Below are 22765 nucleotides of genomic sequence, written 5' to 3'. Positions count from 1 at the left end.
CGGCCGGGCCCCCCGCGGAGGGTGGCTTCCAACGTGCGGCTGTCCGCTTCCACGCTGGAGACTGCAGGGCTGCAGGAGGAGGCCAGCAGGATGGGGGTGGGAGTCCCCTGGCGGGAGGCAGAGAGGCCAGGGATGGCTGTGCGGCCCTCCTCTTCTCCCTCCTCCTCCTCCTCCTCCTCCTCATCAGCATGAGCGTTCAGGAGGTTCATCTGCCGCAGGATCGCATCACTGCACCGGTCAGCGGCAATGTCGATGAGCCGGCGCACAAATGCCACCGTCGCCTCCTGCAGCAAGGGGTGCAGCTCCCGGACCAAGGCCTCCTCACTCAGCCCATAGCGGCATAAATTTGCCACGATGGCGCTCTGGGCCAAAGCCACCTCCCACCAGCTGGTTCTGAAAAGCTCCGATATTTCCTGGTTCAGCCAGGGCAGCAGGGGCTCAAGGATTTCTGAGCAGTCCTGGAAAAAGCCTGCCCAGACCTCAGGTGGGAAGCCAGCTACATAAGTCCTGGGCATCAGCTCCGCAGCCCCCTGCTCATCCTGGTGGCCAGCAGCTGATGAATCCGAGGGGCTTGGAAGAACTATCTCCAGAAAGTCTTCCTCTGACCGAACAGAGTAGATGATGCTCTTGATAGCCTGCCTGCACAGGGGGCACGATGGTTTCCTCTTGGCCCACCGCACGATGCAGCCCAGGCAGAACACATGGACACAGGGCGTTACAGAAGCGATTTCACCTTGAGTGTCACGGCAGATGGGGCAGTTCCACTCTGTCCCCGTGGCCATGTTTGCGTGGTGCAGCAGAGCTGGGGACAGCAGCTGCTCCCTCTTGCTGGCGTGACACGCTGCAAAATGGTCACTTGCTGTCCCAGGGAGATGGGCGGGTAGAATAAATGCCTAGGCCCCTCAAGAAGGACACACTCACAGCTCCCCAAACACCATTGCCCACCCCCGGGCTGCCCCATGGGCACATTTCCTGCACTGCTCACCTGTGCTGCTGCAAGCACCACCCACAGTACTTGGCTTCCTGAACCAGGTAGGGTTGAGGAAACAGGCAATGTCTCGCAAATGAGAACGGAGAGTTGCTGACAGCAGCTCCCAACAACCTCGCAGGCATCCAGTCCTCCCAGGCACGCTTGCCAGGGGTCCAGGCGCGAGTGAGTCTGGGCCAGGCTCTGCCCATGCCCAAACATAAGCAGTGAGGGATGTGAGGTCACAGTGCATTGCTCACCGAGGTTGCCATCCATGGAGTCTTTGGACTGCTGATGTCACAGTCCGCTGTTCTGTGCAGACAGCCTTGACTGCCTTCCAAACCTGCCATAGCAGGCCTTTCTCCCCTGCAGGTACACGGCATCAGGAGAAAAAATGGGGTGCGTGGGCCATGCTGTGCCATCATTTGTTCATGCCTCTGGCTTTTAGAATCATTTCGAGTCATTAGTCCAAGCACTTCTTCTTTAGAAACGCATTATCTGTTAGTTTTACATTTTTGTGACAGGAGGGTTCTGTGTACATCGGGCACATGGGTTGGCCTTTTTAAATCTTGTGAGATGACAGCCCATCTTCTCTATTCACAGTACTGCTTGTCTACACCACTGGCAGAGGCAAGCACATCCCGACATTTCATGCCAGTCTCCACAAACTTCTTGCACGGTTGTTTTTAAATTCAGATTTTTTTTCCTCCCTACAGCCCACTGGATTGTGATCGATGGGCACAATGGTGTGGTCATTATCTCAGTGGCCATTAAAACCCTCTGTTGCTCTCATCCCATTCAGAAATGAAGTTGAAAATGGACAGGTAACTGAAAAATAAGCATCAAGCACAATTTTGGGCAAACCAGTCAAAAATGTAGAGAAAATCTATACTGCCATCGAGTTTTAATCTCTCCCCCTTGTGGTAGTGCTTGCCACAGACTGAGCCACCCAAGCAAGGGCAGGTCTGTCTGTTCTTCTTGCTGTGCTTCCCAAGCTGCTTCGCCTGCAGCTTTCAGGGAGCTGTAAGTCACTCCAGCCAGCCTTGCAGCTGGGCATTTTCTGCCCCCTTAGGATGTTTTACTAAAACTAGTGGGAAGTGATCAAGTGAGTTACAGCTTGAAACCAGCCTAGGAAAGAAGGGGATTTTTAGAAGAGTTTTCCTGACTCATCTTTACCATCTTCTCAGGAGTATCTTCTAGGGAAAAAGCCCTAGGCACAACACAGGATCATCCCTATCTTCTTGAACCCTAAAAATACATAACTGTGATCAGTGCCAGCTGAGCAGGAATTTCGTTCCTGTTCAGTGTGAAGTGAAACTTCTACAAGCCAAGTTCCTGCTGCCTGGATGAATGAGCCCAGTATCCACGGTTCTCTGTTGGGGGAAGGTAGATGTGTGTGATGGTCTGACCTTTTTCGTGGTTCTTTCCCTGCATTGACCCCCTTCAGTGCTGAGGGCAGCACCAAACTGTCCCCTGGCCCCTCCCTGGGCCCAGGCCATTGTCATTTTTAAGGGCAGGATCTTTTAAGGATCCCTAGAAGAGTTCTGGTTTATTATGAGAGGGAAAGGTTAAAAAAACCCAACCAGTCATCTATCTCTTTGGATCAGGGACTTACCTGAGCACCCTTGGAGACTCTATCTATTGTACCACTGGCAGTAGGCCTGGCTGAGCCTGGGTTGTCCTGTCCAGGTGTCTCTGGTTAGCAAGCAGGATGGGATGTGGTTCTCTAAGGAGATTTGTGTTTCCACTGGGTCCCTTAATTACAGAGCCCATGCTCAGGATGGCCAATCAGTAGCACTGGGGTCAGGAAGGAATTTTTCCCCAGGGCAGATTGGCACTTCCTGGGGAGTTTTGCCTTCCTCTGCAGCACTGAGCATGACCACTGTTCACAGCTCCTTCAGGCCCTTCTGACTGGGTTGCTGCCTGCTGCTCATGCCCCATGAAGATAGCCTTTCATGCCCTGCACTGGGCAGGAAGCTTTCCAGACTCCCAGGGTGGGCCCCAAGGGTGGCCTGGGGGTTGCTTCTTGTCCTCCATAGCACTGGGCACGGCCCCCTGTCAGGGCTCCTCTGGGCCCCTGCGGCTCCGCTCTTGCCTGCTGCCCTCACACCTCCAAGGCGCCAGTCGCGCCCTGGCTCTCTCTGGCTCTCTTGCCCACTGCAAGTTTGGAGTGGGGCTGAGCTCTGCTCTTCCCTTGGCTCCATTTCCTATGGGGTTCTTGCATCCATCCAGAGCTGCATTTTCCAGTTCTGCCTGCCTGCAACACAAGCACAGGACAGACACGAGAGTGCTTTTCATGCATCCCTGGCCTGGGAGCACAGCAATGAAGCAAATCTTAGAAGGCAGAAAGTGTGTTTGTAATTGATACGTGTTACACTTTGGAACATACCCATGGTAGTACACACCTTTTGTGTTGTTGCTTCTGATTCTCATTCTTCATGTTCTCACCCTCCAGGAGACAGGACCTGCTGGGCCTGTATTCCTGCTGCTGCATTCCGTAGCTCTGTCACTTGCCTTTTCCAGACTACAAAGGATTTTTCAAGCTAAACTGAAGAAGACATCAGCCTGCTCCTGGCTACACGTGCACATTGTGGTAGTGGTTGTGAGCATCAGCTCTGAAACTGATTCAGAAAAACAAACATTAAAATAATATCCTATTTCCAGTTGTAAATTGTGTAGCATGTGTTCTTGAATGTGGTTTTGGACCAAAAACTCCCTGGAACTTCACACAAATAGCAGTCTCATCATTATTTGGCTCATGGTGAGTGCAGGGAATAGAATAGAACAGAGCAGTTATGCCATGTTAAACCCAGAGCGCTGCATGACAAGGTTCGACCCAGGTCTGAGGGCTCCACCCCGGAGAGCAGCTCTGCAGTGCAGGTCCCAGGCCCACCCAGGAGAACGGAACAGAGATGGGCACACCTACAGCAGGGCTCAGGCAGGGACTGAAGGTCCCAGGCAGAGCTGGGACACCTCCCCTGGGCCCTTGGCAGGAGATGGTGGGGGTGTGGGTCCCAGGAGAGGCCAGTCCCAGCCACTGAGGCCTGTGAGCACCCCCACGTCCTGGCAGGACTAGACTTCAGTGCTCATGTGCTCTTCTTCAGACACTGGTGGTTGGACACTTTGGAGACAGACTATTGGGCCAGATGGACCTTCCCTCTGAGGGAGCACTGCTGTTCTCAGGCTCTTGTGTTTTAGTATGTTCTTCCATAGAAAACAGACCAGACATTTCTAAAAATGAGCACAAGGAGCTAAAAAGAATATTCATGGAGAAATGAACAGGTATTGCTCACCTCCAAATGGTTTGCAACCATTTAGATGAGAAGCACATCCTGCACCAGACTGAAGGCTTGATCTTTGAGCCTTGATAATATCAGAGGTGTGGGGGTTTGTTGTCCTGTGGAAACCCAGCGAAGCTGGATAAACCCAGCAAAATTTCAAAAAACACTTTTTGCAAATCAGTGCAGGTGGTTCCATTATCTTGAGATGATCCACAGCTCTTCTTCCCCTCAGAAGGTACATGTCTTCTTCCCACAAAGTGACAGAGCCAGTGCCTAGGCTGGGAGATGGTTATGGGTATTTAGTGCCTTCTGCTAGTCCAGTGCTGGGAAGAAATGTCATCAGAGGCAACCTCTCAGTGTGTACTGGTGTTCAATTTCTTCACGTGGTGGCCTTCCAAAAGTTTCCCAAAGAAGACCAGTGGAGCACCAGAAGCAACACAGAGAAATTAAAAGACAGAAAATTTAAAACACAGAGAAAAGACCCTTTTGTTTCAGTAGACATCAGATGTGGGAGCCCAGGAGTCACAGAGGTTCAGCCAGGGTCCTACAATGGTAGAGCCAAAAAGCACTGATAAACCCACAAAGGTGGGAATAGGCATGACTTGGTTCCCCTTTCTCTGGGAAACACAGTCTACAAGGAATTGTTCGTGGCCCAGAAGAGAGAGCTAGTGCTGGCATTGGTGATGAGCTCGCTCTGGTGCCTCATCCCCATGGGGAATAATGCCCTTGGAGACCCCAGCATGTGCACAGAAGAGTGCCCTGGTGCCAAGTGACAGAACTTGCTGGGGGGGGCCCTGGGGAGCTGCCACAGAGTTCTTTCTAAACCCTGCGCAGCACCATCCCTGGTCATCCCTTGCTATTGAGCTGGACTGATTTAGGACAGTGTTGAGAGTTGGGAAAGATGGGCAAGGTAGACTGGTACCGCCACTTTTGGGGCCCACCCAGGAAGTCTGGGAAGCCTCTTCCCTCCAGATGTGGGCCACAAGGGCCACCTTGTGGAGCATGAGCAGCAGTATCTGGCCAAAATGGCCCAAAGGAGCCCTGACAACAGGTCATGCTCAGTGCTGTAGAGGAAGGTAAAAAAACACCTGAGGACGCTTGATAGTCCACCATGGGGAAAAAAAAAAAGCCATTCTCCCCCAAGCTGCAGGGTGTGAGAGGCCATCTTCATGGGGCATGAGCAGCAGGCAGCAACCCAGCCAAAAGAGACTGAAGAAGCCCTAAGCAGTGGTCAGGCTCAGTGCAGCAGAGGGAGGTAAAATAACCCTGGGTCCCATTACCAATCTGTCCGAGGAGAAAATTCTTTCCTGACCTCAGTGCTGGTGACCAGCTATTCCCTGAGCACTTGAGTGAGACCTTTCACTTCCTTGTCTCATAGGCTGGTAAACCATCCTGGAGATGTCCATATTCTGACTCAACATAGAGGCATCTCAGGGGCTTGTGAGAATAGCCCCAGGCCCCCAGCCTAACACATTGTTGCACACAACATTCCTTCCCATGGCTGGCAGGACACCACTGGGTGCTCCAAAGCACTGGAATCTCTTGTGGCATCTCTGCACCCTCTATCTTACAGCTGCTGCCCCATCTCTGCAGGGCATGAGAACAGAAAGCTCTGCAACGCTCCTCCTGAAGGGATCCCCGTGGTCTTGCCAGTGCTCTTCAGCAGATAAGGGCTGAGAGCCTTGGGCACCTTCAGATGTTCTAGATCTTTGCATCACCATCAGCCCTGTTCACCCCCCCATCTCCCCTTCCCCTTCCCCTTCCCCTTCCCCTTCCCCTTCCCCTTCCCCTTCCCCTCCCGCAAATCCTGTTACTCCAAGTCTTGTCTCTGGCTCAGATGTCCCTGCTCATTTTCTGTGCCTCCCTGGCAGCCTTTCGGGGAGCGAGGGTGCGCTGGCTGACGTCGAGAAAGCAGAGCAGAAAGTGACGGTCGGTGGACAGGGAGGAGAACTGGGTGCAGGCTGAGGCCGTCGTTCCTCTGATAAACCAGCGGTCCCTGCTGCCCCCTCTGCCCTCAGCTGCAGCGGGATTTGTTGCAGGAGAAGATGGCGCGGATATGGCCTTGCGGCTCCAGAGGCCCGTGGCCGTGCCCAAAAGCCCAAAACAAGGCAGTTACCACCCACAGTGAGGCGTGAGGGGAGAGGAAAAAGACACCAGGAGAAGGGGGAGAAAGCAACCCTCAGAGACTGTGTCAAAAAACCAACAGTTTATTTCCTTCTTCTACAAACAGGGGTTCTTGGCTTGTGCTGCCGCCGGCGGGACGGCCTTTTTGGGGGCTGGGGAGAGTCGTGAGGGCCAGAAGCCCTCCTCTTTGCAGGGCGCCGGGGCCCCTCGGGCAAGCAGTCCCTGTCCCGGCCAGGAGCGGAAGGGCTGCGGCTGCAGCCCTGGGCAGAGGGGCCTGCTACTGCTGCTGCCCCGCCCGGCTCCTCCTGGGACTGCTCCCGCTCTGCAGGGTCAGGCGCGGATGGAGAGCGGCCGGGCCCCCCGCGGAGGGTGGCTTCCAACGTGCGGCTGTCCGCTTCCACGCTGGAGACTGCAGGGCTGCAGGAGGAGGCCAGCAGGATGGGGGTGGGAGTCCCCTGGCGGGAGGCAGAGGGGCCAGGGATGGCTGTGCGGCCCTCCTCTTCTCCCTCCTCCTCCTCCTCCTCCTCATCAGCATGAGCGTTCAGGAGGTTCATCTGCCGCAGGATCGCATCACTGCACCGGTCAGCGGCAATGTCGATGAGCCGGCGCACAAATGCCACCGTCGCCTCCTGCAGCAAGGGGTGCAGCTCCCGGACCAAGGCCTCCTCACTCAGCCCATAGCGGCATAAATTTGCCACGATGGCGCTCTGGGCCAAAGCCACCTCCCACCAGCTGGTTCTGAAAAGCTCCGATATTTCCTGGTTCAGCCAGGGCAGCAGGGGCTCAAGGATTTCTGAGCAGTCCTGGAAAAAGCCTGCCCAGACCTCAGGTGGGAAGCCAGCTACATAAGTCCTGGGCATCAGCTCCGCAGCCCCCTGCTCATCCTGGTGGCCAGCAGCTGATGAATCCGAGGGGCTTGGAAGAACTATCTCCAGAAAGTCTTCCTCTGACCGAACAGAGTAGATGATGCTCTTGATAGCCTGCCTGCACAGGGGGCACGATGGTTTCCTCTTGGCCCACCGCACGATGCAGCCCAGGCAGAACACATGGACACAGGGCGTTACAGAAGCGATTTCACCTTGAGTGTCACGGCAGATGGGGCAGTTCCACTCTGTCCCCGTGGCCATGTTTGCGTGGTGCAGCAGAGCTGGGGACAGCAGCTGCTCCCTCTTGCTGGCGTGACACGCTGCAAAATGGTCACTTGCTGTCCCAGGGAGATGGGCGGGTAGAATAAATGCCTAGGCCCCTCAAGAAGGACACACTCACAGCTCCCCAAACACCATTGCCCACCCCCGGGCTGCCCCATGGGCACATTTCCTGCACTGCTCACCTGTGCTGCTGCAAGCACCACCCACAGTACTTGGCTTCCTGAACCAGGTAGGGTTGAGGAAACAGGCAATGTCTCGCAAATGAGAACGGAGAGTTGCTGACAGCAGCTCCCAACAACCTCGCAGGCATCCAGTCCTCCCAGGCACGCTTGCCAGGGGTCCAGGCGCGAGTGAGTCTGGGCCAGGCTCTGCCCATGCCCAAACATAAGCAGTGAGGGATGTGAGGTCACAGTGCATTGCTCACCGAGGTTGCCATCCATGGAGTCTTTGGACTGCTGATGTCACAGTCCGCTGTTCTGTGCAGACAGCCTTGACTGCCTTCCAAACCTGCCATAGCAGGCCTTTCTCCCCTGCAGGTACACGGCATCAGGAGAAAAAATGGGGTGCGTGGGCCATGCTGTGCCATCATTTGTTCATGCCTCTGGCTTTTAGAATCATTTCGAGTCATTAGTCCAAGCACTTCTTCTTTAGAAACGCATTATCTGTTAGTTTTACATTTTTGTGACAGGAGGGTTCTGTGTACATCGGGCACATGGGTTGGCCTTTTTAAATCTTGTGAGATGACAGCCCATCTTCTCTATTCACAGTACTGCTTGTCTACACCACTGGCAGAGGCAAGCACATCCCGACATTTCATGCCAGTCTCCACAAACTTCTTGCACGGTTGTTTTTAAATTCAGATTTTTTTTCCTCCCTACAGCCCACTGGATTGTGGTCGATGGGCACAATGGTGTGGTCATTAGCTCAGTGGCCATTAAAACCCTCTGTTGCTCTCATCCCATTCAGAAATGAAGTTGAAAATGGACAGGTAACTGAAAAATAAGCATCAAGCACAATTTTGGGCAAACCAGTCAAAAATGTAGAGAAAATCTATACTGCCATCGAGTTTTAATCTCTCCCCCTTGTGGTAGTGCTTGCCACAGACTGAGCCACCCAAGCAAGGGCAGGTCTGTCTGTTCTTCTTGCTGTGCTTCCCAAGCTGCTTCGCCTGCAGCTTTCAGGGAGCTGTAAGTCACTCCAGCCAGCCTTGCAGCTGGGCATCTTCTGCCCCCTTAGGATGTTTTACTAAAACTAGTGGGAAGTGATCAAGTGAGTTACAGCTTGAAACCAGCCTAGGAAAGAAGGGGATTTTTAGAAGAGTTTTCCTGACTCATCTTTACCATCTTCTCAGGAGTATCTTCTAGGGAAAAAGCCCTAGGCACAACACAGGATCATCCCTATCTTCTTGAACCCTAAAAATACATAACCGTGATCAGTGCCAGCTGAGCAGGAATTTCGTTCCTGTTCAGTGTGAAGTGAAACTTCTACAAGCCAAGTTCCTGCTGCCTGGATGAATGAGCCCAGTATCCACGGTTCTCTGTTGGGGGAAGGTAGATGTGTGTGATGGTCTGACCTTTTTCGTGGTTCTTTCCCTGCATTGACCCCCTTCAGTGCTGAGGGCAGCACCAAACTGTCCCCTGGCCCCTCCCTGGGCCCAGGCCATTGTCATTTTTAAGGGCAGGATCTTTTAAGGATCCCTAGAAGAGTTCTGGTTTATTATGAGAGGGAAAGGTTAAAAAAACCCAACCAGTCATCTATCTCTTTGGATCAGGGACTTACCTGAGCACCCTTGGAGACTCTATCTATTGTACCACTGGCAGTAGGCCTGGCTGAGCCTGGGTTGTCCTGTCCAGGTGTCTCTGGTTAGCAAGCAGGATGGGATGTGGTTCTCTAAGGAGATTTGTGTTTCCACTGGGTCCCTTAATTACAGAGCCCATGCTCAGGATGGCCAATCAGTAGCACTGGGGTCAGGAAGGAATTTTTCCCCAGGGCAGATTGGCACTTCCTGGGGAGTTTTGCCTTCCTCTGCAGCACTGAGCATGACCACTGTTCACAGCTCCTTCAGGCCCTTCTGACTGGGTTGCTGCCTGCTGCTCATGCCCCATGAAGATAGCCTTTCATGCCCTGCACTGGGCAGGAAGCTTTCCAGACTCCCAGGGTGGGCCCCAAGGGTGGCCTGGGGGTTGCTTCTTGTCCTCCATAGCACTGGGCACGGCCCCTTGTCAGGGCTCCTCTGGGCCCCTGCGGCTCCGCTCTTGCCTGCTGCCCTCACACCTCCAAGGCGCCAGTCGCGCCCTGGCTCTCTCTGGCTCTCTTGCCCACTGCAAGTTTGGAGTGGGGCTGAGCTCTGCTCTTCCCTTGGCTCCATTTCCTATGGGGTTCTTGCATCCATCCAGAGCTGCATTTTCCAGTTCTGCCTGCCTGCAACACAAGCACAGGACAGACACGAGAGTGCTTTTCATGCATCCCTGGCCTGGGAGCACAGCAATGAAGCAAATCTTAGAAGGCAGAAAGTGTGTTTGTAATTGATACGTGTTACACTTTGGAACATACCCATGGTAGTACACACCTTTTGTGTTGTTGCTTCTGATTCTCATTCTTCATGTTCTCACCCTCCAGGAGACAGGACCTGCTGGGCCTGTATTCCTGCTGCTGCATTCCGTAGCTCTGTCACTTGCCTTTTCCAGACTACAAAGGATTTTTCAAGCTAAACTGAAGAAGACATCAGCCTGCTCCTGGCTACACGTGCACATTGTGGTAGTGGTTGTGAGCATCAGCTCTGAAACTGATTCAGAAAAACAAACATTAAAATAATATCCTATTTCCAGTTGTAAATTGTGTAGCATGTGTTCTTGAATGTGGTTTTGGACCAAAAACTCCCTGGAACTTCACACAAATAGCAGTCTCATCATTATTTGGCTCATGGTGAGTGCAGGGAATAGAATAGAACAGAGCAGTTATGCCATGTTAAACCCAGAGCGCTGCATGACAAGGTTCGACCCAGGTCTGAGGGCTCCACCCCGGAGAGCAGCTCTGCAGTGCAGGTCCCAGGCCCACCCAGGAGAACGGAACAGAGATGGGCACACCTACAGCAGGGCTCAGGCAGGGACTGAAGGTCCCAGGCAGAGCTGGGACACCTCCCCTGGGCCCTTGGCAGGAGATGGTGGGGGTGTGGGTCCCAGGAGAGGCCAGTCCCAGCCACTGAGGCCTGTGAGCACCCCCACGTCCTGGCAGGACTAGACTTCAGTGCTCATGTGCTCTTCTTCAGACACTGGTGGTTGGACACTTTGGAGACAGACTATTGGGCCAGATGGACCTTCCCTCTGAGGGAGCACTGCTGTTCTCAGGCTCTTGTGTTTTAGTATGTTCTTCCATAGAAAACAGACCAGACATTTCTAAAAATGAGCACAAGGAGCTAAAAAGAATATTCATGGAGAAATGAACAGGTATTGCTCACCTCCAAATGGTTTGCAACCATTTAGATGAGAAGCACATCCTGCACCAGACTGAAGGCTTGATCTTTGAGCCTTGATAATATCAGAGGTGTGGGGGTTTGTTGTCCTGTGGAAACCCAGCGAAGCTGGATAAACCCAGCAAAATTTCAAAAAACACTTTTTGCAAATCAGTGCAGGTGGTTCCATTATCTTGAGATGATCCACAGCTCTTCTTCCCCTCAGAAGGTACATGTCTTCTTCCCACAAAGTGACAGAGCCAGTGCCTAGGCTGGGAGATGGTTATGGGTATTTAGTGCCTTCTGCTAGTCCAGTGCTGGGAAGAAATGTCATCAGAGGCAACCTCTCAGTGTGTACTGGTGTTCAATTTCTTCACGTGGTGGCCTTCCAAAAGTTTCCCAAAGAAGACCAGTGGAGCACCAGAAGCAACACAGAGAAATTAAAAGACAGAAAATTTAAAACACAGAGAAAAGACCCTTTTGTTTCAGTAGACATCAGATGTGGGAGCCCAGGAGTCACAGAGGTTCAGCCAGGGTCCTACAATGGTAGAGCCAAAAAGCACTGATAAACCCACAAAGGTGGGAATAGGCATGACTTGGTTCCCCTTTCTCTGGGAAACACAGTCTACAAGGAATTGTTCGTGGCCCAGAAGAGAGAGCTAGTGCTGGCATTGGTGATGAGCTCGCTCTGGTGCCTCATCCCCATGGGGAATAATGCCCTTGGAGACCCCAGCATGTGCACAGAAGAGTGCCCTGGTGCCAAGTGACAGAACTTGCTGGGGGGGGGCCCTGGGGAGCTGCCACAGAGTTCTTTCTAAACCCTGCGCAGCACCATCCCTGGTCATCCCTTGCTGTTGAGCTGGACTGATTTAGGACAGTGTTGAGAGTTGGGAAAGATGGGCAAGGTAGACTGGTACCGCCACTTTTGGGGCCCACCCAGGAAGTCTGGGAAGCCTCTTCCCTCCAGATGTGGGCCACAAGGGCCACCTTGTGGAGCATGAGCAGCAGTATCTGGCCAAAATGGCCCAAAGGAGCCCTGACAACAGGTCATGCTCAGTGCTGTAGAGGAAGGTAAAAAAACACCTGAGGACGCTTGATAGTCCACCATGGGGAAAAAAAAAAAGCCATTCTCCCCCAAGCTGCAGGGTGTGAGAGGCCATCTTCATGGGGCATGAGCAGCAGGCAGCAACCCAGCCAAAAGAGACTGAAGAAGCCCTAAGCAGTGGTCAGGCTCAGTGCAGCAGAGGGAGGTAAAATAACCCTGGGTCCCATTACCAATCTGTCCGAGGAGAAAATTCTTTCCTGACCTCAGTGCTGGTGACCAGCTATTCCCTGAGCACTTGAGTGAGACCTTTCACTTCCTTGTCTCATAGGCTGGTAAACCATCCTGGAGATGTCCATATTCTGACTCAACATAGAGGCATCTCAGGGGCTTGTGAGAATAGCCACAGGCCCCCAGCCTAACACATTGTTGCACACAACATTCCTTCCCATGGCTGGCAGGACACCACTGGGTGCTCCAAAGCACTGGAATCTCTTGTGGCATCTCCGCACCCTCTATCTTACAGCTGCTGCCCCATCTCTGCAGGGCATGAGAACAGAAAGCTCTGCAACGCTCCTCCTGAAGGGATCCCCGTGGTCTTGCCAGTGCTCTTCAGCAGATAAGGGCTGAGAGCCTTGGGCACCTTCAGATGTTCTAGATCTTTGCATCACCATCAGCCCTGTTCACCCCCCCATCTCCCCTTCCCCTTCCCCTTCCCCTTCCCCTTCCCCTTCCCCTTCCCCTCCCGCAAATCCTGTTACTCCAAGTCTTGTCTCTGGCTCAGATGTCCCTGCTCATTTTCTGTGCCTCCCTGGCAACCTTTCGGGGAGCGAGGGTGCGCTGGCTGACGTCGAGAAAGCAGAGCAGAAAGTGACGGTCGGTGGACAGGGAGGAGAACTGGGTGCAGGCTGAGGCCGTCGTTCCTCTGATAAACCAGCGGTCCCTGCTGCCCCCTCTGCCCTCAGCTGCAGCGGGATTTGTTGCAGGAGAAGATGGCGCGGATATGGCCTTGCGGCTCCAGAGGCCCGTGGCCGTGCCCAAAAGCCCAAAACAAGGCAGTTACCACCCACAGTGAGGCGTGAGGGGAGAGGAAAAAGACACCAGGAGAAGGGGGAGAAAGCAACCCTCAGAGACTGTGTCAAAAAACCAACAGTTTATTTCCTTCTTCTACAAACAGGGGTTCTTGGCTTGTGCTGCCGCCGGCGGGACGGCCTTTTTGGGGGCTGGGGAGAGTCGTGAGGGCCAGAAGCCCTCCTCTTTGCAGGGCGCCGGGGCCCCTCGGGCAAGCAGTCCCTGTCCCGGCCAGGAGCGGAAGGGCTGCGGCTGCAGCCCTGGGCAGAGGGGCCTGCTACTGCTGCTGCCCCGCCCGGCTCCTCCTGGGACTGCTCCCGCTCTGCAGGGTCAGGCGCGGATGGAGAGCGGCCGGGCCCCCCGCGGAGGGTGGCTTCCAACGTGCGGCTGTCCGCTTCCACGCTGGAGACTGCAGGGCTGCAGGAGGAGGCCAGCAGGATGGGGGTGGGAGTCCCCTGGCGGGAGGCAGAGGGGCCAGGGATGGCTGTGCGGCCCTCCTCTTCTCCCTCCTCCTCCTCCTCCTCCTCATCAGCATGAGCGTTCAGGAGGTTCATCTGCCGCAGGATCGCATCACTGCACCGGTCAGCGGCAATGTCGATGAGCCGGCGCACAAATGCCACCGTCGCCTCCTGCAGCAAGGGGTGCAGCTCCCGGACCAAGGCCTCCTCACTCAGCCCATAGCGGCATAAATTTGCCACGATGGCGCTCTGGGCCAAAGCCACCTCCCACCAGCTGGTTCTGAAAAGCTCCGATATTTCCTGGTTCAGCCAGGGCAGCAGGGGCTCAAGGATTTCTGAGCAGTCCTGGAAAAAGCCTGCCCAGACCTCAGGTGGGAAGCCAGCTACATAAGTCCTGGGCATCAGCTCCGCAGCCCCCTGCTCATCCTGGTGGCCAGCAGCTGATGAATCCGAGGGGCTTGGAAGAACTATCTCCAGAAAGTCTTCCTCTGACCGAACAGAGTAGATGATGCTCTTGATAGCCTGCCTGCACAGGGGGCACGATGGTTTCCTCTTGGCCCACCGCACGATGCAGCCCAGGCAGAACACATGGACACAGGGCGTTACAGAAGCGATTTCACCTTGAGTGTCACGGCAGATGGGGCAGTTCCACTCTGTCCCCCTGGCCATGTTTGCGTGGTGCAGCAGAGCTGGGGACAGCAGCTGCTCCCTCTTGCTGGCGTGACACGCTGCAAAATGGTCACTTGCTGTCCCAGGGAGATGGGCGGGTAGAATAAATGCCTAGGCCCCTCAAGAAGGACACACTCACAGCTCCCCAAACACCATTGCCCACCCCCGGGCTGCCCCATGGGCACATTTCCTGCACTGCTCACCTGTGCTGCTGCAAGCACCACCCACAGTACTTGGCTTCCTGAACCAGGTAGGGTTGAGGAAACAGGCAATGTCTCGCAAATGAGAACGGAGAGTTGCTGACAGCAGCTCCCAACAACCTCGCAGGCATCCAGTCCTCCCAGGCACGCTTGCCAGGGGTCCAGGCGCGAGTGAGTCTGGGCCAGGCTCTGCCCATGCCCAAACATAAGCAGTGAGGGATGTGAGGTCACAGTGCATTGCTCACCGAGGTTGCCATCCATGGAGTCTTTGGACTGCTGATGTCACAGTCCGCTGTTCTGTGCAGACAGCCTTGACTGCCTTCCAAACCTGCCATAGCAGGCCTTTCTCCCCTGCAGGTACACGGCATCAGGAGAAAAAATGGGGTGCGTGGGCCATGCTGTGCCATCATTTGTTCATGCCTCTGGCTTTTAGAATCATTTCGAGTCATTAGTCCAAGCACTTCTTCTTTAGAAACGCATTATCTGTTAGTTTTACATTTTTGTGACAGGAGGGTTCTGTGTACATCGGGCACATGGGTTGGCCTTTTTAAATCTTGTGAGATGACAGCCCATCTTCTCTATTCACAGTACTGCTTGTCTACACCACTGGCAGAGGCAAGCACATCCCGACATTTCATGCCAGTCTCCACAAACTTCTTGCACGGTTGTTTTTAAATTCAGATTTTTTTTCCTCCCTACAGCCCACTGGATTGTGGTCGATGGGCACAATGGTGTGGTCATTAGCTCAGTGGCCATTAAAACCCTCTGTTGCTCTCATCCCATTCAGAAATGAAGTTGAAAATGGACAGGTAACTGAAAAATAAGCATCAAGCACAATTTTGGGCAAACCAGTCAAAAATGTAGAGAAAATCTATACTGCCATCGAGTTTTAATCTCTCCCCCTTGTGGTAGTGCTTGCCACAGACTGAGCCACCCAAGCAAGGGCAGGTCTGTCTGTTCTTCTTGCTGTGCTTCCCAAGCTGCTTCGCCTGCAGCTTTCAGGGAGCTGTAAGTCACTCCAGCCAGCCTTGCAGCTGGGCATTTTCTGCCCCCTTAGGATGTTTTACTAAAACTAGTGGGAAGTGATCAAGTGAGTTACAGCTTGAAACCAGCCTAGGAAAGAAGGGGATTTTTAGAAGAGTTTTCCTGACTCATCTTTACCATCTTCTCAGGAGTATCTTCTAGGGAAAAAGCCCTAGGCACAACACAGGATCATCCCTATCTTCTTGAACCCTAAAAATACATAACCGTGATCAGTGCCAGCTGAGCAGGAATTTCGTTCCTGTTCAGTGTGAAGTGAAACTTCTACAAGCCAAGTTCCTGCTGCCTGGATGAATGAGCCCAGTATCCACGGTTCTCTGTTGGGGGAAGGTAGATGTGTGTGATGGTCTGACCTTTTTCGTGGTTCTTTCCCTGCATTGACCCCCTTCAGTGCTGAGGGCAGCACCAAACTGTCCCCTGGCCCCTCCCTGGGCCCAGGCCATTGTCATTTTTAAGGGCAGGATCTTTTAAGGATCCCTAGAAGAGTTCTGGTTTATTATGAGAGGGAAAGGTTAAAAAAACCCAACCAGTCATCTATCTCTTTGGATCAGGGACTTACCTGAGCACCCTTGGAGACTCTATCTATTGTACCACTGGCAGTAGGCCTGGCTGAGCCTGGGTTGTCCTGTCCAGGTGTCTCTGGTTAGCAAGCAGGATGGGATGTGGTTCTCTAAGGAGATTTGTGTTTCCACTGGGTCCCTTAATTACAGAGCCCATGCTCAGGATGGCCAATCAGTAGCACTGGGGTCAGGAAGGAATTTTTCCCCAGGGCAGATTGGCACTTCCTGGGGAGTTTTGCCTTCCTCTGCAGCACTGAGCATGACCACTGTTCACAGCTCCTTCAGGCCCTTCTGACTGGGTTGCTGCCTGCTGCTCATGCCCCATGAAGATAGCCTTTCATGCCCTGCACTGGGCAGGAAGCTTTCCAGACTCCCAGGGTGGGCCCCAAGGGTGGCCTGGGGGTTGCTTCTTGTCCTCCATAGCACTGGGCACGGCCCCCTGTCAGGGCTCCTCTGGGCCCCTGCGGCTCCGCTCTTGCCTGCTGCCCTCACACCTCCAAGGCGCCAGTCGCGCCCTGGCTCTCTCTGGCTCTCTTGCCCACTGCAAGTTTGGAGTGGGGCTGAGCTCTGCTCTTCCCTTGGCTCCATTTCCTATGGGGTTCTTGCATCCATCCAGAGCTGCATTTTCCAGTTCTGCCTGCCTGCAACACAAGCACAGGACAGACACGAGAGTGCTTTTCATGCATCCCTGGCCTGGGAGCACAGCAATGAAGCAAATCTTAGAAGGCAGAAAGTGTGTTTGTAATTGATACGTGTTACACTTTGGAACATACCCATGGTAGTACACACCTTTTGTGTTGTTGCTTCTGATTCTCATTCTTCATGTTCTCACCCTCCAGGAGACAGGACCTGCTGGGCCTGTATTCCTGCTGCTGCATTCCGTAGCTCTGTCACTTGCCTTTTCCAGACTACAAAGGATTTTTCAAGCTAAACTGAAGAAGACATCAGCCTGCTCCTGGCTACACGTGCACATTGTGGTAGTGGTTGTGAGCATCAGCTCTGAAACTGATTCAGAAAAACAAACATTAAAATAATATCCTATTTCCAGTTGTAAATTGTGTAGCATGTGTTCTTGAATGTGGTTTTGGACCAAAAACTCCCTGGAACTTCACACAAATAGCAGTCTCATCATTATTTGGCTCATGGTGAGTGCAGGGAATAGAATAGAACAGAGCAGTTATGCCATGTTAAACCCAGAGCGCTGCATGACAAGGTTCGACCCAGGTCTGAGGGCTCCACCCCGGAGAGCAGCTCTGCAGTGCAGGTCCCAGGCCCACCCAGGAGAACGGAACAGAGATGGGCACACCTACAGCAGGGCTCAGGCAGGGACTGAAGGTCCCAGGCAGAGCTGGGACACCTCCCCTGGGCCCTTGGCAGGAGATGGTGGGGGTGTGGGTCCCAGGAGAGGCCAGTCCCAGCCACTGAGGCCTGTGAGCACCCCCACGTCCTGGCAGGACTAGACTTCAGTGCTCATGTGCTCTTCTTCAGACACTGGTGGTTGGACACTTTGGAGACAGACTATTGGGCCAGATGGACCTTCCCTCTGAGGGAGCACTGCTGTTCTCAGGCTCTTGTGTTTTAGTATGTTCTTCCATAGAAAACAGACCAGACATTTCTAAAAATGAGCACAAGGAGCTAAAAAGAATATTCATGGAGAAATGAACAGGTATTGCTCACCTCCAAATGGTTTGCAACCATTTAGATGAGAAGCACATCCTGCACCAGACTGAAGGCTTGATCTTTGAGCCTTGATAATATCAGAGGTGTGGGGGTTTGTTGTCCTGTGGAAACCCAGCGAAGCTGGATAAACCCAGCAAAATTTCAAAAAACACTTTTTGCAAATCAGTGCAGGTGGTTCCATTATCTTGAGATGATCCACAGCTCTTCTTCCCCTCAGAAGGTACATGTCTTCTTCCCACAAAGTGACAGAGCCAGTGCCTAGGCTGGGAGATGGTTATGGGTATTTAGTGCCTTCTGCTAGTCCAGTGCTGGGAAGAAATGTCATCAGAGGCAACCTCTCAGTGTGTACTGGTGTTCAATTTCTTCACGTGGTGGCCTTCCAAAAGTTTCCCAAAGAAGACCAGTGGAGCACCAGAAGCAACACAGAGAAATTAAAAGACAGAAAATTTAAAACACAGAGAAAAGACCCTTTTGTTTCAGTAGACATCAGATGTGGGAGCCCAGGAGTCACAGAGGTTCAGCCAGGGTCCTACAATGGTAGAGCCAAAAAGCACTGATAAACCCACAAAGGTGGGAATAGGCATGACTTGGTTCCCCTTTCTCTGGGAAACACAGTCTACAAGGAATTGTTCGTGGCCCAGAAGAGAGAGCTAGTGCTGGCATTGGTGATGAGCTCGCTCTGGTGCCTCATCCCCATGGGGAATAATGCCCTTGGAGACCCCAGCATGTGCACAGAAGAGTGCCCTGGTGCCAAGTGACAGAACTTGCTGGGGGGGGCCCTGGGGAGCTGCCACAGAGTTCTTTCTAAACCCTGCGCAGCACCATCCCTGGTCATCCCTTGCTGTTGAGCTGGACTGATTTAGGACAGTGTTGAGAGTTGGGAAAGATGGGCAAGGTAGACTGGTACCGCCACTTTTGGGGCCCACCCAGGAAGTCTGGGAAGCCTCTTCCCTCCAGATGTGGGCCACAAGGGCCACCTTGTGGAGCATGAGCAGCAGTATCTGGCCAAAATGGCCCAAAGGAGCCCTGACAACAGGTCATGCTCAGTGCTGTAGAGGAAGGTAAAAAAACACCTGAGGACGCTTGATAGTCCACCATGGGGAAAAAAAAAAAGCCACTCTCCCCCAAGCTGCAGGGTGTGAGAGGCCATCTTCATGGGGCATGAGCAGCAGGCAGCAACCCAGCCAAAAGAGACTGAAGAAGCCCTAAGCAGTGGTCAGGCTCAGTGCAGCAGAGGGAGGTAAAATAACCCTGGGTCCCATTACCAATCTGTCCGAGGAGAAAATTCTTTCCTGACCTCAGTGCTGGTGACCAGCTATTCCCTGAGCACTTGAGTGAGACCTTTCACTTCCTTGTCTCATAGGCTGGTAAACCATCCTGGAGATGTCCATATTCTGACTCAACATAGAGGCATCTCAGGGGCTTGTGAGAATAGCCACAGGCCCCCAGCCTAACACATTGTTGCACACAACATTCCTTCCCATGGCTGGCAGGACACCACTGGGTGCTCCAAAGCACTGGAATCTCTTGTGGCATCTCCGCACCCTCTATCTTACAGCTGCTGCCCCATCTCTGCAGGGCATGAGAACAGAAAGCTCTGCAACGCTCCTCCTGAAGGGATCCCCGTGGTCTTGCCAGTGCTCTTCAGCAGATAAGGGCTGAGAGCCTTGGGCACCTTCAGATGTTCTAGATCTTTGCATCACCATCAGCCCTGTTCACCCCCCCATCTCCCCTTCCCCTTCCCCTTCCCCTTCCCCTTCCCCTTCCCCTTCCCCTTCCCCTTCCCCTTCCCCTTCCCCTCCCGCAAATCCTGTTACTCCAAGTCTTGTCTCTGGCTCAGATGTCCCTGCTCATTTTCTGTGCCTCCCTGGCAGCCTTTCGGGGAGCGAGGGTGCGCTGGCTGACGTCGAGAAAGCAGAGCAGAAAGTGACGGTCGGTGGACAGGGAGGAGAACTGGGTGCAGGCTGAGGCCGTCGTTCCTCTGATAAACCAGCGGTCCCTGCTGCCCCCTCTGCCCTCAGCTGCAGCGGGATTTGTTGCAGGAGAAGATGGCGCGGATATGGCCTTGCGGCTCCAGAGGCCCGTGGCCGTGCCCAAAAGCCCAAAACAAGGCAGTTACCACCCACAGTGAGGCGTGAGGGGAGAGGAAAAAGACACCAGGAGAAGGGGGAGAAAGCAACCCTCAGAGACTGTGTCAAAAAACCAACAGTTTATTTCCTTCTTCTACAAACAGGGGTTCTTGGCTTGTGCTGCCGCCGGCGGGACGGCCTTTTTGGGGGCTGGGGAGAGTCGTGAGGGCCAGAAGCCCTCCTCTTTGCAGGGCGCCGGGGCCCCTCGGGCAAGCAGTCCCTGTCCCGGCCAGGAGCGGAAGGGCTGCGGCTGCAGCCCTGGGCAGAGGGGCCTGCTACTGCTGCTGCCCCGCCCGGCTCCTCCTGGGACTGCTCCCGCTCTGCAGGGTCAGGCGCGGATGGAGAGCGGCCGGGCCCCCCGCGGAGGGTGGCTTCCAACGTGCGGCTGTCCGCTTCCACGCTGGAGACTGCAGGGCTGCAGGAGGAGGCCAGCAGGATGGGGGTGGGAGTCCCCTGGCGGGAGGCAGAGGGGCCAGGGATGGCTGTGCGGCCCTCCTCTTCTCCCTCCTCCTCCTCCTCATCAGCATGAGCGTTCAGGAGGTTCATCTGCCGCAGGATCGCATCACTGCACCGGTCAGCGGCAATGTCGATGAGCCGGCGCACAAATGCCACCGTCGCCTCCTGCAGCAAGGGGTGCAGCTCCCGGACCAAGGCCTCCTCACTCAGCCCATAGCGGCATAAATTTGCCACGATGGCGCTCTGGGCCAAAGCCACCTCCCACCAGCTGGTTCTGAAAAGCTCCGATATTTCCTGGTTCAGCCAGGGCAGCAGGGGCTCAAGGATTTCTGAGCAGTCCTGGAAAAAGCCTGCCCAGACCTCAGGTGGGAAGCCAGCTACAGAAGTCCTGGGCATCAGCTCCGCAGCCCCCTGCTCATCCTGGTGGCCAGCAGCTGATGAATCCGAGGGGCTTGGAAGAACTATCTCCAGAAAGTCTTCCTCTGACCGAACAGAGTAGATGATGCTCTTGATAGCCTGCCTGCACAGGGGGCACGATGGTTTCCTCTTGGCCCACCGCACGATGCAGCCCAGGCAGAACACATGGACACAGGGCGTTACAGAAGCGATTTCACCTTGAGTGTCACGGCAGATGGGGCAGTTCCACTCTGTCCCCGTGGCCATGTTTGCGTGGTGCAGCAGAGCTGGGGACAGCAGCTGCTCCCTCTTGCTGGCGTGACACGCTGCAAAATGGTCACTTGCTGTCCCAGGGAGATGGGCGGGTAGAATAAATGCCTAGGCCCCTCAAGAAGGACACACTCACAGCTCCCCAAACACCATTGCCCACCCCCGGGCTGCCCCATGGGCACATTTCCTGCACTGCTCACCTGTGCTGCTGCAAGCACCACCCACAGTACTTGGCTTCCTGAACCAGGTAGGGTTGAGGAAACAGGCAATGTCTCGCAAATGAGAACGGAGAGTTGCTGACAGCAGCTCCCAACAACCTCGCAGGCATCCAGTCCTCCCAGGCACGCTTGCCAGGGGTCCAGGCGCGAGTGAGTCTGGGCCAGGCTCTGCCCATGCCCAAACATAAGCAGTGAGGGATGTGAGGTCACAGTGCATTGCTCACCGAGGTTGCCATCCATGGAGTCTTTGGACTGCTGATGTCACAGTCCGCTGTTCTGTGCAGACAGCCTTGACTGCCTTCCAAACCTGCCATAGCAGGCCTTTCTCCCCTGCAGGTACACGGCATCAGGAGAAAAAATGGGGTGCGTGGGCCATGCTGTGCCATCATTTGTTCATGCCTCTGGCTTTTAGAATCATTTCGAGTCATTAGTCCAAGCACTTCTTCTTTAGAAACGCATTATCTGTTAGTTTTACATTTTTGTGACAGGAGGGTTCTGTGTACATCGGGCACATGGGTTGGCCTTTTTAAATCTTGTGAGATGACAGCCCATCTTCTCTATTCACAGTACTGCTTGTCTACACCACTGGCAGAGGCAAGCACATCCCGACATTTCATGCCAGTCTCCACAAACTTCTTGCACGGTTGTTTTTAAATTCAGATTTTTTTTCCTCCCTACAGCCCACTGGATTGTGGTCGATGGGCACAATGGTGTGGTCATTAGCTCAGTGGCCATTAAAACCCTCTGTTGCTCTCATCCCATTCAGAAATGAAGTTGAAAATGGACAGGTAACTGAAAAATAAGCATCAAGCACAATTTTGGGCAAACCAGTCAAAAATGTAGAGAAAATCTATACTGCCATCGAGTTTTAATCTCTCCCCCTTGTGGTAGTGCTTGCCACAGACTGAGCCACCCAAGCAAGGGCAGGTCTGTCTGTTCTTCTTGCTGTGCTTCCCAAGCTGCTTCGCCTGCAGCTTTCAGGGAGCTGTAAGTCACTCCAGCCAGCCTTGCAGCTGGGCATTTTCTGCCCCCTTAGGATGTTTTACTAAAACTAGTGGGAAGTGATCAAGTGAGTTACAGCTTGAAACCAGCCTAGGAAAGAAGGGGATTTTTAGAAGAGTTTTCCTGACTCATCTTTACCATCTTCTCAGGAGTATCTTCTAGGGAAAAAGCCCTAGGCACAACACAGGATCATCCCTATCTTCTTGAACCCTAAAAATACATAACCGTGATCAGTGCCAGCTGAGCAGGAATTTCGTTCCTGTTCAGTGTGAAGTGAAACTTCTACAAGCCAAGTTCCTGCTGCCTGGATGAATGAGCCCAGTATCCACGGTTCTCTGTTGGGGGAAGGTAGATGTGTGTGATGGTCTGACCTTTTTCGTGGTTCTTTCCCTGCATTGACCCCCTTCAGTGCTGAGGGCAGCACCAAACTGTCCCCTGGCCCCTCCCTGGGCCCAGGCCATTGTCATTTTTAAGGGCAGGATCTTTTAAGGATCCCTAGAAGAGTTCTGGTTTATTATGAGAGGGAAAGGTTAAAAAAACCCAACCAGTCATCTATCTCTTTGGATCAGGGACTTACCTGAGCACCCTTGGAGACTCTATCT

Source organism: Aphelocoma coerulescens, chromosome 2 (assembly GCF_041296385.1).
Source record: "Aphelocoma coerulescens isolate FSJ_1873_10779 chromosome 2, UR_Acoe_1.0, whole genome shotgun sequence".
Taxonomy (NCBI): domain Eukaryota; kingdom Metazoa; phylum Chordata; class Aves; order Passeriformes; family Corvidae; genus Aphelocoma; species Aphelocoma coerulescens.
Note: the sequence above shows the minus strand (reverse complement) of the source record.